We start from the raw sequence: 18,419 nt of genomic DNA, 5'->3' as shown, positions 1-18,419 counted from the left end.
TCCACTGGCTAGGGACACAGAGATGATTAAGACCTGGATCCTCATCTCTAGGATCTCAGGGTCTAGGTGAGGCCATAGGTACGTAAATATATAAATGCAATCCCAAGTGCAAAATAGTGTTCAAGGCACTGAAATAGCCTGGGCAAATTATTTAAGCTTGCTTCCTTCCTAAGCTTCATTTTAAGTTTATAACACGTCTATTGATTATTTTCTCTAAAGTGTTATACTAATCGGAAATTAACAGTTTCCCCCTAAGGACGTTAAAACTGTATCCAGCATTCATGGATCTGAAATCATACATCATTACCTAGCAGCACTGAAAGATTGGGTCCTATTCTAGTAATTCTAGTGAATCACTATTTTTAATAATCCATTCTAGCTAATACACTTGTTTACTCTATACTGGTCTTTAAGCAATTCCAGGGATTACAGTTATATAGCATCACTTTATCACTGTATTTACAGAAAATAAGTTGAATCACAATCTCACAAGAAGTCATCAGATCTTTAAAATTTATATGATCTAAAGCAAACAGGCAGAAAGTCACTTTTAATGGGAAGAATACACTGGCCTCCAAAGGTGTGTATTTGTGCCTGGATCCACAATACATAGCGTCTACTGTTAGAGAAAATACCCATAAAGTTGGTTTTATCAGTTTTATACTAGTAATGGAAACAATACAAAAAAAGTTCTACCCCCATCAGTTTGCTGCCCTTTGGAGTTTGCTCTCTCAATTATCTGTCCAGAGAGCTAAATCAATGTAAACGGGTCAGAATAATCCTATCTTTTCAATATAATGTTTTAAAAATCTGTCTCTGAAGTAATTTGAAAAGCCTCCTTTTCACTTCGGTATAGTTGACCCTTGAACCATGTAGGGGTGAGGAGTGCCCACCTTCCTCAAAGTAGAAAATCTACCCATAACGTGTACTTGGCCATCCATTTCCACAGTTCCTTAGGCACCCGCAGATTCAACCAACTAGGATTTGGTAGTATTGTAATATTTACTACTGAAAAATACCCAAGTATAAGTGGATCCCTGAAATTCAAACCTGCATTTTTCAAGGGTCAACTGCATATAAAAATAGCTTCTTAACCTATAACTAGTAATGAGAGCTTGGAGTTACTAAAGTAGTTCATAACATATTCAGAAATCTCCCCAGAATAAGGATGTAAGATAGTGCTTTATCAATGAATCAATAAATAATGTAAAATACTTAACATAAGCACTAGGGGCTTTTCATGCATTTCCTCCCATCAGGTGACCATTATGACAAACCTCACAGTTTTTAGAAGGTTGAAATTAGTACAATTTTATATTATTTCTGGAAACTTTAAAAGAGAAGTTTTCATTTGCAACTAAATTCTTATTAAGACAGAGGAGTGTGTATCCCTCTAGGGTCCACAGTCTCACACGACAATCTAGATTCTACTTAGATTTTTTAATTTTGGAATACAATTTCTTCAGAATTCAAACTTAGAAATAATTAAACAAATACAGCATGTAGGGGGTGTTAACTTCAGGTAATTCATGGTGTATCACCTCTGGCCCGGGGATGGGGAGGGGTCTGCGGACCCCTGAGATAGAGAAGTTGTTAATGTTTTCAAGGGATTGAACAAAAAGGACCAAGTGTGGAGGTAATTAACATGTGGTAAAAATTCTTTCAAATTTCCAGCTTAGAATTTATACCATCTTAGATCGAGGAGGAACGACCAAGGATCAATATTTAGTCACTCTAGCTCATTGCTTACAAAATTTGTTAACTGCCAGGCCAGTAAGAAATACCTTTTATGATGCAACCTGGAACACAGACACACACATACAGCTAAAACAAAGTCGTACAGAACAATTCTTGCCCTTCCTACTTGCCATGCATGCATCTTCTATTCTACTCTATTCTCTTTCTCAGTCTCTCTTTTTTTTTTTTTTTTTTTTTTGCGGTACGCGGGCCTCTCACTGTTGTGGCCTCTCCCGTTGCGGAGCACAGGCTCTGGACACGCAGGCCCAGCGGCCATGGCTCACGGGCCCAGCCGCTCCGCGGCATGTGGGATCTTCCCGGACCGGGGCACGAACCCGTGTCCCCTGCATCAGCAGGCGGACTCTCAACCACTGCGCCACCAGGGAAGCCCAGTCTCTCTCATTTTAACACTGGTCAAGCTGCACTGAATTGGTTTCAAGGTTCACTAATGTGTTGCTCTACATACTTTGGAGAGACACTGATTGCATGTGGAACCACATGGGTTGAAAGCATACATGGAAGTGGACAGAGCCATTTTTAGCCCCTCTGATAGTAGAGAGGCACTGAAAAACAGCAGTTGGACTAGAAGGCTCAGGGGAGGGCAACACTTTTCCCAGTAGCAAGAAGCCAGAAGTAGCCTCTTCATCCTTCCCCATCTACCCCAGCAAACTTAAAAGTATACTGATACTTAGAGAAGGCTTCATTATTAACATTTCACATAAATATTCAGAAAAAATTCTTTAAGATATGAAAGGAAAGCGAATCACAGTAAACCATACCTCATCAAGAATCAAAGAATCATGACATTTTAAAGCTTAGACTTTAGAGATTATTTAATCTAGAAGTCACATACCAGTAGCCCTTAAGCAAAATTCTACCCAATGATGTATTTTGTATCACGGTGTTGCCAAACACATTGTTTTACATTTTTTGAATATAGGACCAACATTTTAAAATGGAAACAAATTTATATAACATACTGATAATTAGCTTCTCTTAAAAAGAAAAAAATACAGAATATTGGGCACATATTTTCACATGGTAACAAATGGTGAAGCTTTTTCACCACGGCCCCTGACCCTAACCCTGCATTTTCTGGTTCACCTATTTTAATTGAGTGAATGAGCAGTCTGATCACCACTTTTTGACAAATCAAATTCCTCCTGCTCTATAGACCCAGGTTTGAACATCGGTTACATCACTTAATAGCTCTGTGGCCTACGTAACTGACCTCCTAGCCTCAACTTGCTAGTGAATAAAATGCGATGCTGTTAAGAGTCATGGGGCACACTGCAGATGAACAATGTTCATTCTTTTCCCCACTCTTCTCCTTGCCTGTTTCTCAGCATAAATAAGTCAAGGTTGGAAACCCCGTAAATTGAGCTGAAGTCCGAACTTTCAACACACTGCTTGCAAATTAAAGTTGTCCAAGTCTAAGTAAATGTTCTATTTATCTGTTGCTACTTGAGAAGTAAGCGGCATTCAGTAGGCTACAAATAGAAATCCAAACAATCACAGAAAACAGCAAGACATAAACTGACCTTCAGACCACCTGATCTCATCCTCAACCGTTTGCTCTAAAATTCATTCTATGTTTGTGAACAAACTGTATTCCGCTTGTGCGGTGTTTTCCAAGCTCCCCCCTGTTAATCACAGTCCCCTAGGCACTTCCCCTGGAGATTCTGATTCAGAGGCTATAGAATGGGGCCCACGAATGTGGAATTTAGTAAGTACCCAGGTGACTTATCAAGGAGGTTGCAAAGTATAACCTATACCCTGCAGCTGTGCAAATGCTGCCCTCTCTTCCTAGCAGGCTCATCAGTCATATACCCACTCACCACACCAGCCTCTCTTCACCCTCTAGACTATTTTAGCTTTATCTTAGAGTAGGGGAGATGGAGAAGGATCCACACAGGAGATACAATAGGGCATTCCCTTCTCTGCTACCATAACAGTCCTGAGCACGGCTCAGTCACTGCTCCTGCTACAGTGGGCTGCAGGTAGCTTCATTCTTCAAAGTCAGGGAACACAGCTCAGTCCTGTCCAGATGCCACAGAGTCTAATGCTTGGCCAAAGTGAGGATGATCAACAAATGACCATCGATCACTGAATTTTATAGAAAAGTAATAGTATAGGAAATGGAAACACCGTGTTTCCTCTTTCACGGCTCAGCCTGGCTTTCCTTCCGCAAAAGGAAAAGATGAAAGTTTGAGGCAACAGAAGCCGTCAATTTCAGCTTGTGACTGCATCATTCTACCTTTATTAATAGAAGGAATCTGCTCCTCCAGGCCTGAAAGACTTTTTCAGGAAATCATTCTTTCCTTCTAGATTTGTAAGACCAATAAGCGTATATTAGTGATTAAGAGCACAGACTCAGGAGCCAGACACGGACATAAATTCCTGGGACCTACACTTGCCACCTAACCTTGATCAAAGGACTGTTGTGAGGATTAAGTGAGTTAATATATGTAAAGCCCTTAGAGCAGGGTGTGAACCAGAGTAAGTGCTAAGTAAACATTAACAACTGTGGTAATAGTCTGAGAAATGTTCTCCCAACTACAGTATTTATATTAACTGAGAATTGGTAATGCATAGTATTGATAGTAACGACTATACCCAGTTACTCAGTTATGTTTAATTGCTTCAAGGGTATGTAACTCACACTCAACCATGTGGTCACACGCAGCTTTAGCAACTTTGCTCTTCATTGAACTGGAGAATCTGCCAGGCGACCAACTAGCTGAGCAGAGCAATACTCTCAACTGTTCCCAGGGGTAAACAGAGCAACCTTGTGGACAAAAGCTCCAATGAGCAACTTATTGTGAAGCATTTTTAGGATCTTTCAAGAACATCACTCGTAATTCTAAGATTTAACCCACTCCGGGAAGAGCTGACTTGTCATGGTTTTCTGCTAATAAACCAGATGGTTTCATGGACCTGATACTCTGCCACTGATTGGAACCCTGCCTTGAGAATTAACACAAAACACATATTTTTAAAATATACCAAGAAGTGCTTAAAGGTCAATTATCACTTGGAACAAGAAAGAATGTTTTAGACCTGGATATACTACTCCTGAATGAGCTTCTGTCCTTAAAGGTAGGGAGAAGACTATTTCATTCAAAAAAACAAAAAAAAACTATAGTTTACACAGGTTTTATTAGTCTCCATTCCTAACTTCATTTTTAGTTTGACAGCAAACTACTACTATGTGAAAATTTGGATTACAACAAACTTGCTGCTGGTTAGTGATGGAAAAATACCATTAAAGATTAACTACATGAAAAGGACTGCATGTTCCTAGGCTCAGCAATGGCTACTTGAAGCCTAATATTATCCAGAAATGCAGTGTCCAAAGCCACCTGACTCTGGACACCTTGCTTTAAGTGACATTAACATTTTATCTGGAATTTAGAAGTTAATTAATATGACCACAGATCCTAAAGATCAAGATTCTTAATACGTGTTAACACTAGGAGAGAGGGATTGGATATGAGATTAACACAAACCAAAAGCTACGTACACCCAACTTGCAATACTATTTCATAGCAAGGCAACTATGTGGTAGAAAAAAACCATTTTATTGTAATAATCATTTATTACCATCATATAAATATCTGTACTAAAAATACATAAGTATAAACTTCTTTATAATTGCCACTTATGAATATTGTTGGGAAAGCTCAATAAAATTTAGCAAATGAAATAAAACTCAAAAGAACGGCTGCTGGTGGTCTGGAAGGGTTGACAGCATCCTCAACTGACAGCCAGCAAGAAAAAAGAGACCTAGGTCCTACAACCACAAGGAATTGAATTCTGCCAGCTACCTGGATAAAGTTGGAAGCGGATTCTTCCCCAGAGTTTTCAGAGGAGAACTCAGTCTGGATGACATCTTAATCTCAGCCTTTGAGAACCTGAGCAAAAAACCTAATCTCACTGTACCTGGACTTCTGACCTACAGAATTATACACTAAGCTGGAGTTGTTTTAAGCCACTAAATTTCTAGTTATTTATAGAAAATTAACGCAGAGGGTCCAAAAGTAGGTCCTCGTATGAATAGGAAGGTAATATATGGCATAAGTGGAATTTCAACTCTGGGTAAATGGTAATTTGTTTAATAACTCTGGAATAAATGGTCATCCATCTTGAAAACAAGAAAGCTAAATTCCTACTTTATACATTAAAAGTAGAGCTTTTATTAAAATATTTTAATGACTTTTTTAAATTTAATAACTTAAAAACAAATCTCTAGATAGATTAGAAGCTTTTAAGTTTTTAAAAATTACAGTAAGTTTACCAGAAGATTTAGAATAATATTTTATTACTGTCAGCTGGGAAAACCTTTCCTAAGCGAGAGAAGTTAGTAAAGACAAATAATTTAACCATTCATTTATCTATCATCTATCATATATAGTAAAAGTCATAAATAAAATCAAGAGACAAGTGCAGCTCATAATGACTGGCAAACTCTTAATATTCCTAGTATCCAAATTAGTTATACAAATTTATATGAAAAACCCAATAAAATTGGGCAAGGAATTTGAATAAGCAATTCTCAGAAGAGGAAATCCAAAGGGCCAATAAATATGAAGAGACAGCCTAGAAGTCACCAGAGGGTTGCAAACTGAAGCTATCATGGAGATACTGCTTTTATCCATACAATCGATAAATATTAAAACGATTAATTATAGCCAGTGCTGGTGAGGATAGGGAGACTCAAACCCCCTGGCAATGGGAGTGTAGATTGCTGCAATCTTCCTCCTATCACCCCACACCCCAAAATTGACAGGATCTCTCAAAATTTTAAATACACATAACAATTGACAAAGCAATTCCACTTTGGGGAGTCTTACCTATAAGTATATGTACAAGGATGTATGTTGTTGGGCTTCCCTGGTGGCGCAGTGGTTGAGAGTCCACCTGCCGATGCAGGGGACACGAGTTCGTGCCCCGGTCCGGGAAGATCCCACATGCCGTGGAGCGGCTGGGCCCGTGAGCCATGGCCACTGAGCATGCGCGTCTGGAGCCTGTGCTCCGCAGCGGGAGAGACCACAACAGTGAGAGGCCCGCGTACGGCAAAAAAAAAAAAAAAAAAAAAAAAAAAAAAAAGAGTGTATGTTGTAGTTGGGGTTTTTTGGCAGTAACAATAACCTGGAAATATCATGAAAGTCAACTGGAGAACTGACTAAATCATAACATATCCACATTATAGGATATTATGCATATATTAAAAATAACCTTTCTCTAACCATCGACCTGGACTGATGACTATTATGTATTGAAGCAAAAAAGAAAAAAAAAAAAGAAAATGACAGAGAAATGTAAATGTAACAATCCAAAATTTGTAAAAACAAATGAGGAACAAACCAAAATGGCCGACCTGGGTTCAAAGAATGGTGAGAAGGAGAACTTGGACACAGTTTCAATTTCACTTTGGTTTACTACCTAACCAGTAAACAGGATTTGCAAAGATCTGGGATACACACGAGTGGGTGTAGCTCCCATCACCTGCCTAGTTCCTCAGGAAGCTATGACTATTTAGTAGTTTTGTCCACTGTGGGAAATGAGGCGCCTGCCGGGTCACAAGATCCTGGAACACAAGCCCACTGCCTTTTCAAATTCTTAGGCTGTAAGAGGGTCACATTAGCACAGAAGGGTCTACTGATTAGCAACCAAGGACTACCTTCCTTCACCACAGATTCATAGGTCTAGGTTCCATTTCTTACTGCATTGTCGAATCTACAGTTGGCCTGGCCTTGGCTTACTTCACTTGATAACACCAACTGCCTGGATGTGTGTATGTTTATATACATTTGCAAGGACACGAATAAAAGTATAGAATAATTCACATGAGGCTGTAAAAACTGGTTATCTCAAGGAGGCAATAAAAAGGGAATAAATAGAAAGAGATTGTTAACTTTTCTTTCTTTTGTTACATTGAAAATGTATTGATTTATAATGTTTTAAAATTAAAGTGTTTGAAGGAAGAAGTTGTAACTAATTGCTATGAAACAGTCTAATGCTGCCATTAGCATTAGGTCTGCCTGCTGCTACATGATCCAATATTTCTTTCAGTCGGAGAAGCTGATAAAAACATAAAGTTCTGAAATCTACAAGCTATCAATTTTAATCATAAAATCAATTAAGTTCAAAAGTAAATATAAACCAAGAATTGCTTAGAGAATAAATGCTAACACCTCTATAATGATTATTACTGCTTATGAAATACATTTCACATATTTAAATCAAATTTCACAGCTTGGTGTAGAGTTTCATTTCCATTTTTCAGAGGAAGAAACAAAAGGTCAGGGAAGGTTTTAGAACCCAAGGCACACAATTTTTTTACTCCAAAAGCATGCCTTTCCAACTATACAGTCCTATTTATATATAAAATTTAAAATAATGAAATATAATCATTTTAAGCTAAATTATTTCTAACTAGGGTCTTCATTATTTTTTCTAGATGATATTAAAAACAAGTCATTCAATAAGAGTGTACCTAAAATAACATACCATACTATGTCCCTTCTTGTACACCAATGTACTTGAAAGCAGACAGTTCTCAAAAACCCTGTTTCCCTTAATGAATGTTTAATGAAGCTTGTAGCAGGGCAGATTACCAAAGGTAAATACAGGATAATGAATTCCCATGGGCCCAGCTAGTAAAATTTCCGAGGTCATCCCCGACCAACAAACAGCTTGGAATATATACATGATCTCACTCATCTTACAAAGAAAAACATTCTTGTGCATAGTCATTTCAAGATGCTCTGCTTGTGGCTACCAAACTCCAGCATGCATCAGGATATCCTAAGCCACACCCTTGTGTCTCTGATTCAGCAGGTCTGGGGTGGGGCTCAAGAATCAACATGTTTAACAAGTTTCCAGGTGGTGCCAGTGTGCTGGTCCTGGGACCCACTTGGAGAACAACTGCTTTGTGTTAAATAACCTTATTTCAAAATGTAAAGTTGTAATTAAGAGTGACCAGTTTATTAGATATCACTCCTAGTTTGGGGAAGCCCATCACCTTTCAGAGTGTAGACTAAGGTTATGTACCAATGGCTTGACAGCTGATACAAGCAGACCCTCTCGTCTGAGGTTAGAATTAACTAAAATAATGAAGGTCTAGTTTACATAAAAAGTCCCCAGAGGTTGGTGACAGACCTTCAGGATTGATTCTTTCTGCAGATTTAATACAGTTACAATCTGTTTCAACCAACATTTCCAAAAACTTGGCAAGGTAGGACAATGGGTCCAGGGCTTGACAGATTATCCTCTCAACCAAGATGAGAAAACACTAACACAATATCAAAGTTCTCATATGCTCCAAACCTTGGAAGAAAGAGAAGTTACCTATCAGGGTCAATAAAAAATAGAGAAATTTTATAGCTATAGGTCTCTGAGAATAAGACAGGAACTGTTTTGCAGTAGACTCAAGATATGAGAGTCTCCTTGACCTGTATGTCACAGGTAACCCTCCCTCTGAGCCCTGACAAAACTTGGGCTGGTTCTAAACTGAGTCATCTCTGACTTGTCCAACTCTCTCTATAAGTGGCTTATTACCTCAAGGGGACCAATTCCTTATCTGACGGGTAATAACGATGGCAGCAAGATCATCTGATGTCTTTGCTGGTTTCTCTGTTGCATCATGTGTCAGGGTCACATGTTGGCTTCCTTAGTAATGACTGTCCTGCCATCTACAAAAGGAGAAAGTGTTTTTCTTCACCCCATGTAATCTTTGAAAACGAAGATAAATATGAACCATTGTAGATGTATCTAATACAGGCTTTGGTGATTACAAGCGTCAATTTATTTAGTGGAAAAAGTGCGGCTCTTGAATAACAAAGTTATGTAACCCTCAGGGTTATTCATTAGGTGGAAGGAATCAGATTTGCCAAATAAAGTCATCTTGGAGTTCTGCATGCTATTTAATATTTCCTGTTAATTGAACTTCTTGAACTAACTCTCCAGTAGAAGTACATACTCTATATTTTAGAAATAAACAAAAGGCCAGGCTAGGGTAATACATCACCAAAAACATTGAACTAAAGTAATTACTTTTTTTTTTTTTTTTTTTTTTTGCGGTACGTGGGCCTCTTACTGTTGTGGCCTCTCCCGTTGCAGAGCAGAGGCTCCGGACGCGCAGGCTCAGCAGCCATGGCTCACGGGCCCAGCCGCTCTGCGGCATGTGGGATCTTCCCGGACCGCGGCACAAACCCGTGTCCCCTGCATCGGCAGGCGGACTCTCAACCACTGCGCCACCAGGGAAGCCCTAAAGTAATTACTTTTGATAATTGGTTATTATTATCATGAAAGGAAGTGCTATACAGGTATATAAGAAGCTAAGTCATAGTATCTTTCACTTTGACCACTAAGAAATCTTTGTGACAGTTTTGTCATTTTTAGGATGCTAAAGAGGAAAAAGTCAACTCTACTCAAGCACATAACCCTTTTAGAATAGAGTGCTTAAACCAAGCTCACTCCGTCCCAATTCATTCAACAACCATGACCTGAAAAATAGACACTATGGCTGACAGTGGCGAGACAGAAACAAAAGATACTGTTCTACATCAGAGAAGCATCCTCTAACTCAGACTGAGGGAAAGAACCCTCTACAGCAAGGAGTGACAGGCTTCTATCAAATTAAAAATTTCAAATACAACATGTTTATTTTGAAAGAAGGCAGAAGTATAAAATATAACTGGGACATACAGATGCATTGTTTTATTCTGGAAAAAGTTGCCCATTCTTAGTGTTCCCAAACTTAAATATAAAGAGTTTCTTCAGTTCTCTCCTGTGAGAATAAAGTCTACACACACACACACACACACACACACACACACACACACACACACAATCTCCCAACTAGACACTGAAAGATCTACCTCACTTCTTCAATATACCTCAGCTTTCTTGAAGGGACCACACATCTAAATGAGTTACCTTTCACTGCTGCGTTGGCTCCAAATTGAATTAAGCTAGCAAAAAGACAGAGAAAATGTTGCAATTATATGTGTGTAGCTCTGTTATTGGGAACTAAAAACAATCTCACCCGTACTCATAATGAGGTCCCACTCTGCCTTAGTCTTTTTTTCAATTTAATTTTATTTATTTTTTTATACAGCAGGTTCTTATTGTCTTAGTCTATTCTTAATGCTGAAAAAAATCAAACATATATTAAAATGTTAATGATACTAATCATTAATACTATGTTTTGATATTGGTAATCCTAGATGCTCCTAAAATAATGTTATTGAAATGACAGAAAAGCATGTTTTTGAGATTCAGTTATTCAACTCTAATAAAAGATTATTAACTCAATAAACCTAAGATCATAACAACATCTACCATTTATACATACCAAGTTCTGTGCTCAGGACAAATATACATTAACTTTAATTCTTACAACAAAGTACATATTATTATCCCCACTTACATATGAGGAAATTGAGGCTCAGAGTGAGAAATTCACCCAAGTGACACAGCTTGGTAAGTGATTACCCAAGTCTAATCCAAGTATCTCGGATGGAGTGAGAGCCTTTGCAGTCATTAGAAGGCTCTGATACCAGGCAGAAACACTTGAGCAATAGGTTGGCAGAAGGCATAGAGCATCTGGCAACCTACCAAAGAATGTGAGGGTTGGGAGAAACGATAGGAATAATATAAGGAAAAAAGAACTTAAGTCATTTAGAAGAAAAAAATACTAAGCTTACTTCATTTGAAAAACAGGGACTTCCCTGGTGGCTCAGTGGCTAAGAATTTGCCTTCTAATGCAGGGGACATAGGTTCGATCCCTTGTCAGGGAACTAGATCCCACATACATGCCACAACTAAGAGTTCACATGCCACAACTAAGGAGTCCACCGGCTGCAACTAAGAGTTCACATGCCACAACTAAGGAGTCCGCCGGCTGCAACTAAGGAACCCACGAGCTGCAACTAAGGAGAAGGTGGGCTGCAACTAAGGAGGAGGTGGGCTGCAACTAAGGAGCCCGTGAGCCATAACTAAGGAGCCTGTGAGCCACAACTAAGGAGCCTGCTTGCCACAGCTAAGACCCGGTACAACCAATACATACATAAATTTTTTTTTAAAATGTGTACATTTTAAAAAGAAAACTAAAGCTAACAAACTCAAATATTTGTGTTTAAGTTTAAAAATTAATTAGATGTATTTAATAGAAAGTTCTTCCATATATTTGAAATATGATTCATTACATGAAAATAACATTTATTTAAAATAAATGATTCATTTTAACCTGATTTCAAAATTCTCTGACCCCACAGGGACCGCTAAGCAACTGACCACCCACCCTCTTCTCACTGCCTTTTATTCTTGCATGGCTGCACTTCCTTGCTTACACAGTCTGAATTTTGTGGTCAACAGTGCTATCACTTCCTTGTACATTCTCTCAACCTCTTAGCTCCTCTTTCACTTCTTTCTTGGCAAAACCCTTACCCTAGCTATATTCAAATTGGTTAGCTCTAAATCTCTACACACTCTGTTCCAATATCTGCAAGTTGAAAGTGTCTGAGACAAATACACAAGGTCCCTAATTAGTGTCAATTTTTGATGTTATGTTTTGCCCTCATAATGGCAGCAACATTCTCAGAAAAATGCTAAGGAACTGGAAATAAGTAAGAACACGTGCAAAGATATGGTGACAAAGAAGTTTCCAGCATGTTTAGTGTCACTTTAAATTCTTGACCACGAACCACAAGTTGGCCAGACATGCTGACTGCAATCATACCGCGTTTCTAGTCTTCACTTTCCCACTTTCATAGCCAACTGTTTTAGACTTTCTCCTCTCTCCTCTAATTTTCCATAGCTCTCTCAACTTTCCTCCTGCTGATGACATGTCTCTATTTTACTGAGAAAACTAAAGCCATCAGAAGAGAATTTCTACAGATCCCCCCCACATAACCACCTTCCAGCACAGAGCTCTTTCCTAAAAATTCCAGATGTGTACCTTTGACAGCCAACTAGGCAGCTCATCTCCATTCGGCTTCATCTCCAAATGGTAACATGTGCAAAACGGAGCTCCTGATACTCCCCCACCAAAACCTGCTTCCTCCACAGATCAGCCCTGTCAGTTGCTGCAGCTCCATCCTTCTAGATCCTCAGCCCAAAGACCTTTGAGCCATCCTGGATCCTCTTCCTCACAACCCACATACAGTCAGTCAGCAAATTCGGTTGGCTCTCCCTTTAAAATATATCTGGGGCTTCCCTGGTGGCGCAGTGGTTGAGAGTCTGCCTGCCGATGCAAGGGACACGGGTTCGTGCCCCGGTCCGGGAAGATCCCACATGCCGCTGAGCGGCTGGGCCCGTGAGCCATGGCCGCTGAGCCTGCGCGTCTGGAGCCTGTGCTCCGCAACGGGAGAGGCCACGGCAGTGAGAGGCCCGCGTACCGCGAAAAAAAAAAAATATATATATATATATATATATATATCTATATCTATATCTATATCTGGATCCTCACCGCTTGGCATCACCTCCACCACTATCGCCCTGGTCTGACTCTACTACCTGTCCTATTAACACTTCATTTAGAACCCGACAATTTAAAACTTTTCCCACAATTTAAAACTCTCTAAAGGCTCCCATGTGAATTATAATAACAGCCGCCAATGCCACACATACCTGACTCCCCGTGTCCTCTCCAACCAATTCCTCCTCTCCTCCTTTATTCCACCCCCTACACAGCCTTGTCTCAGCAATCCCTATTCTCCTTTCCTTTCTTATTTTTCATAGAATTTTAAGTCACTTTCCAACAATCTGTAACTAGTTTTGCATTTTAGCTCTTGTTGCCTCCCCCCTCCATCAGAGTGGGAGTTTCTATCTCCTTTGTCCACTGATGTAACCTAGGCTTAGAACAGTATCAGACACAGAGCAGACTTCCAATACATATTCGTGGAATGGACATGTGAATAAATGAATAAAATAATACCTCTCTTATATGCAGTAATGACCAGAATACCCTAACAACCACCAACTCTAGAAGTGATATAAGCTTAGTTATCTCATGATATCTTAGTTATTTCATATTACAGCTTTTATTATACATGCTGAACTATAGTTTATATTAAGATCTACAGCATGTAACCCTAAAATGGCTGCTAACAAGACTGCAACAAAAGACATAAAAAAGGAAATAAAACAAGTAGAATCTATTTTTTAAAATAGATGATGTATTTGAATTTCATTGTTCTAAGAAGTTCTTCTGAATAACCTATTTTTTCAGAAGGTTTAAGGTTTATCCCTTAAGTATCAAAACAACTTCATCATGATAGAAATCATTATAAATGTGTTCTCAATTTTCCTACATTTTAAATACACTTTAAATAAATTTTCTTCTGAGAATTCAGCACCAATGCTCAAAGCACCAATTACTGCAAAGTACTGTATAAAGTGATGCCTTCAGGGTCTTCAGAGGCATATCCATAGGTTTTCATCCAGCAGTTGAAGACCCCCATGTTTTGAATGCTCCCATCTGATTTCATAGGTTCGTATCTCCCTTGGCTGCCCAAATTATCTGCCTTTATCAAGATTGAACTTATACTTCCAACTATCTTAGAACAAACAAATAAATTGAATTAACAACCTCAATGGTCTTCAGGGAGCAGAATGTAGAAACTTAGAAGGCTTATTTAGTGAAACCTACTCTCACTGTTCAGAGATCGCTTCTCCTTATGTTTTTTTAATAAATAGGTACGGAAGAGCTACCACACGTCAGCCAAGTACTGTTCCAGGCACTGCACACAAAACGATGAAATGTTCCGTGTAAACTCCGCAGTTCTTGTCCTCAAAGAGCACACAGTCCAGGAGAGGGATCAGGCATGAAGTTCATGAGATTCCCTCATTACCTGAAATACTTCAGAGATTAATCCCCATGAGACAAATTGTGACATGTTTATGGCCAGGTTTCACAGCAGCAAACACTAAGAGCATTAAACCATTAACCAATAAGTAAGTTCTGAAATGGAGCTAGACCAGATAAGTGCTCATTTTGAAAACTAGAGCCAAAGTATCTTTGTAAACTGGCAGAACACAAATTTCCTAGTGTGCTATCATACTCATTTATATGAAAGAGGGCAACCTTTAGCTCTATGTGATAAGCTGTGTATTTGTGTGTGTGTGTGTGTGTAAAACATGATAAACACACTGTATTGTAATCTAAAGATATGCTTTACAAAATTATTCAAAAGAAAGGGGAATGAGCTATAATTATTTGTTTCATATCTGCTCTATACGACATCTGGTTCACTGCTTTAACCAGTAACTGGACAATGCTCAGCACATGGCAAGGACTCAATGAATATTTTGAAATAAATTAACTAGTGTCCAGTCAGGTTCATGGTGGTATACTGTGCATCCAGGGAATGAGTATTCTTCAAATAAGAAAAATCTCAAGAGGATAAAGGTCAAGCGATCAAAAAAGTGTGCAAAAAGTATTGTTGAATGATGGAGTGGGGTTCTTTGCTGGGATTCTACTTGGTTAATTCCATCCTGATCTTTGAAATCCAAGGTGACCTAAAGCCACTGACCTTTCCCAGAGATGACAATTACATTTGTCCTCAGACTGTTGATGACTTAAGTTGTGTTAAATCAGTGATGCTGGACTGGCTGCAATTCCTGCCTACCTTCAGGGACATTTGATAGTACCTAGACACATTTTTGGTTGTCACAACTGAGGGGGCGAGGGCTAATGGAGAGAGGCCATGGATGCTATTATAACGCACAGGACAGCCCCCCAAAGCAAAGAATACTTTGGCCCCAAATGCCAATAATGCCACTGTTGAAAACGCTGGTCTACAGCAAGCCACCACATTGGTTCAAGGGAGAGGTAACTAGCAGAGTGCAAAGAGGACTTTTGCAGTCAGTCATAAGCTCAAATACTGATTCTAACCGTTCAGCCCCAGTGAGACTTTGTATAACCCTCAGTTTCCCCATCAGAAAAATAAGACCTTCTCTTTAGGTTTGTTGTAAGGAGTTAATATATGAAAGGTGAATGACACATAATAGACCAATATTATGAGTGCACTTACTAACTGCTTGATGCCAACATCTCAGCCAGGTAGGAAAAGTATTTTAAAGATAAGGTTAGTCAGCCCTGAACTAAGATAGTGGAGTAGAAGGATGTGCTCTCACTTCCTCTTGTGAGAACACCAGAATCACAACTAGCTGCTGGACAATCATCGACAGGAAGACACTGGAACTCACTAAAAGATACCCCACATCCAAAGCCAAAGGAGAAGCCACAATGAGATGGTAGGAGGGGCACAATCACAGTAAAATCAAATCCCATAACTGCTGGGTGGGTGACTCACAGACTGGGGAACACTTATACCACAGAAGTCCACACACTGGAGTGAAGGTTCTGAACCCCACGTCAGGCTTCCCAACATGGGGGTCCAGCAACAAGAGGAGGAATTCCTAGATAATCAGACTTTGAAGGCTAGTGGGATTTGACTGCAGGACTTTGACGGGGCTGGGGGAAACAGAGACTCCACTCATGGAGGGCACACACAAAGTAGTGTGCGTATCGGGACCCAGGGGAAGGAGCAATGAACCCAGGGGAGATCGAACCAGACCTACCTGCTAGTGTTGGAGGGTCTCCTGCAGAGGCGGGGGTGGCTGTGGCTCACCGTGGGGACAAGAACACTGGCAACAGAAGTTCTGGGAAGTACTCCTTGGCGTGAGCTCTCCCAGAGTCTGTCATTAGCCCCACCAAAGAGCCCAGGTAGTCTCCAGTGCTGCGTTGCCTCAGGCCAAACAACCAACAGGGAGGGAACGCAGCCCCATCAGTCAGCAGTCAACTGGATTAAAGTTTTACTGAACTCTGCCCATCAGAGCAACACCCAGCTCTACCAACCACCAGTCCCTCCCATCAAGCCTCTTAGATAGCCTCATCCACCAGAGGGCAGACAGCAGAAGCAAGAAGAACTACAATCCTGAAGCCTGTGGAACAAAAACCACATTCACAAAAGGATAGACCAGAAGAAAAGGCAGAGGGCTATGTACCAGATGAAGGAACAAGATAAAACCTCAGAAAAACAACTAAATGAAGTGGAGATAGGCAGCCTTCCAGAAAAAGAATTCAGAATAATGATAGTGAAGATGATCCAGGACCTCGGAAAAAGAATGGAGGCAAAGACTGAGAAAATGCAAGATATATTTAACAAAGACCTAGAAGAATTAAAGAACAAACAGAGGTGAACAATACAATAACTGAAATGAAAACTACACTAGAAGGAATCAGTAGCAGAATAACTGAGGCAGAAGAACGGATTAGTGACCTGGAAGACAGAATGGTGGAGTTCACTGCTGCAGAACAGAATAAAGAAAAAAGGATGAAAAGAAATGAAGACAGCTTAAGAGACCTCTGGGATAATGTTAAACGCAACAACATTTGCATTATAGGGGTCCCAGAAGGAGAAGAGAGAGAGAAACGACCAGAGAAAATATTTGAAGAGATTATAGTCAAAAACTTCCCTAACATGGGAGAGGAAATAGCCACCTAAGTCCAGGAAGAACAGACAGTCCCATACAGGATAAACCCAAGGAGAAACATGCCCAGACACATAGTAATCAAATTAGCAAAAATTAAAGACAAAGAAAAATTATTGTAGCAAGGGAAAAACGACAAATAACATACAAGGGAACTCCCATAAGGTAAACAGCTGATTTCTCAGCTGTTAGAAACTCTACAAGCCAGAAGGGAGTGGCATGATATACTTAAAGTGATGAAAGGGAAGAACCTACAACCAAGATTACTCTAACCGGCAAGGATCTCACTCAGATTTGATGGAGAAATCAAAAGCTCTACAGACAAACAAAAGCTAAGAGAATTCAGCACCATCAAACCAGCTCTACAACAAATGCTAAAGGAACTTCTCTAAGTGGGAAACACAAGAGAAGAAAAGGACCTACAAAAACAAACCCAAAACAATTAAGAAAAGTCATAGGAACATACATATCAATAATTACCTTAAACGTGAATGGATTAAGTGCTCCAACCAAAGACACAGGCTTGCTGAATGGATACAAAAACAAGACCCATATATATGCTGTCTACAAGAGACCCACTTCAGACCTAGGGACACATACAGACTGCAAGTGAGGGGATGGAAGAAGATATTCCATGCAAATGGAAATCAAAAGAAAGCTGGAGTAACAATACTCATATCAGAAAAACCTCAAATAAACAATCTAACCTTACACCTAAAGGAACTAGAGAAATAAGAACAAACAAATCCCAAAGTTAGCAGAAGGAAAGAAATCATAAAGATCAGAGCAGAAATAGATGAAATAGAAACAAAGAAAACAATAGCAAAGATCAATAAAACTAAAAGCTGGTTCTTTGAGAAGATAAACAAAATTGATAAACCATTAGCCAGACTCATTAAGAGGGAGAGGCCTCAAATCAATAAAATTAGAAATGAAAAAGGAGAAGTTACAACAGACACTGCAAAAATACAAAGCATCCTAAGAGATTACTACAAGCAACTCTATGCCAATAAAATGGACAACCTGGAAGAAATGGACAAATTTTTAGAAGGGTATAACCTTCCAAGACTGAACCAGGAAGAAATAGAAAATATGAACAGACCAACCACAAGTAATGAAATTGAAACTGTGATTAAAAATCTTCCAACAAACAAAAGTCCAGGACCAGATGGCTTCAC

At 39.5% G+C, this 18,419-nt stretch overlaps 1 protein-coding gene across 4 annotated transcripts in view; it reads right to left on the bottom strand.

The window, feature by feature from the left end:
* ATP10D (ATPase phospholipid transporting 10D (putative)) overlaps window positions 1-18,419 on the bottom strand; it is a 114,923-nt gene that overhangs the window by 77,778 nt on the left and 18,726 nt on the right. The window contains exon 2 of one of the 4 annotated variants that reach the window (XM_079920064.1): window positions 10,623-10,715. The exons of 2 other annotated variants lie outside the window; for them this stretch is intronic. The gene's annotated coding sequence lies outside the window, so the exon portion shown is untranslated. Of the gene's footprint in view, window positions 1-9,300; window positions 9,378-10,622; window positions 10,716-18,419 lie in introns of those variants that run through there. One more of the 4 variants, XM_079920065.1, reaches the window with a different exon arrangement.

This window comes from Stenella coeruleoalba (genome assembly GCF_951394435.1).
Source record: "Stenella coeruleoalba genome assembly, chromosome: 4".
NCBI lineage: Eukaryota > Metazoa > Chordata > Mammalia > Artiodactyla > Delphinidae > Stenella > Stenella coeruleoalba.
This window is presented reverse-complemented; position numbering and strand designations above follow the sequence as displayed.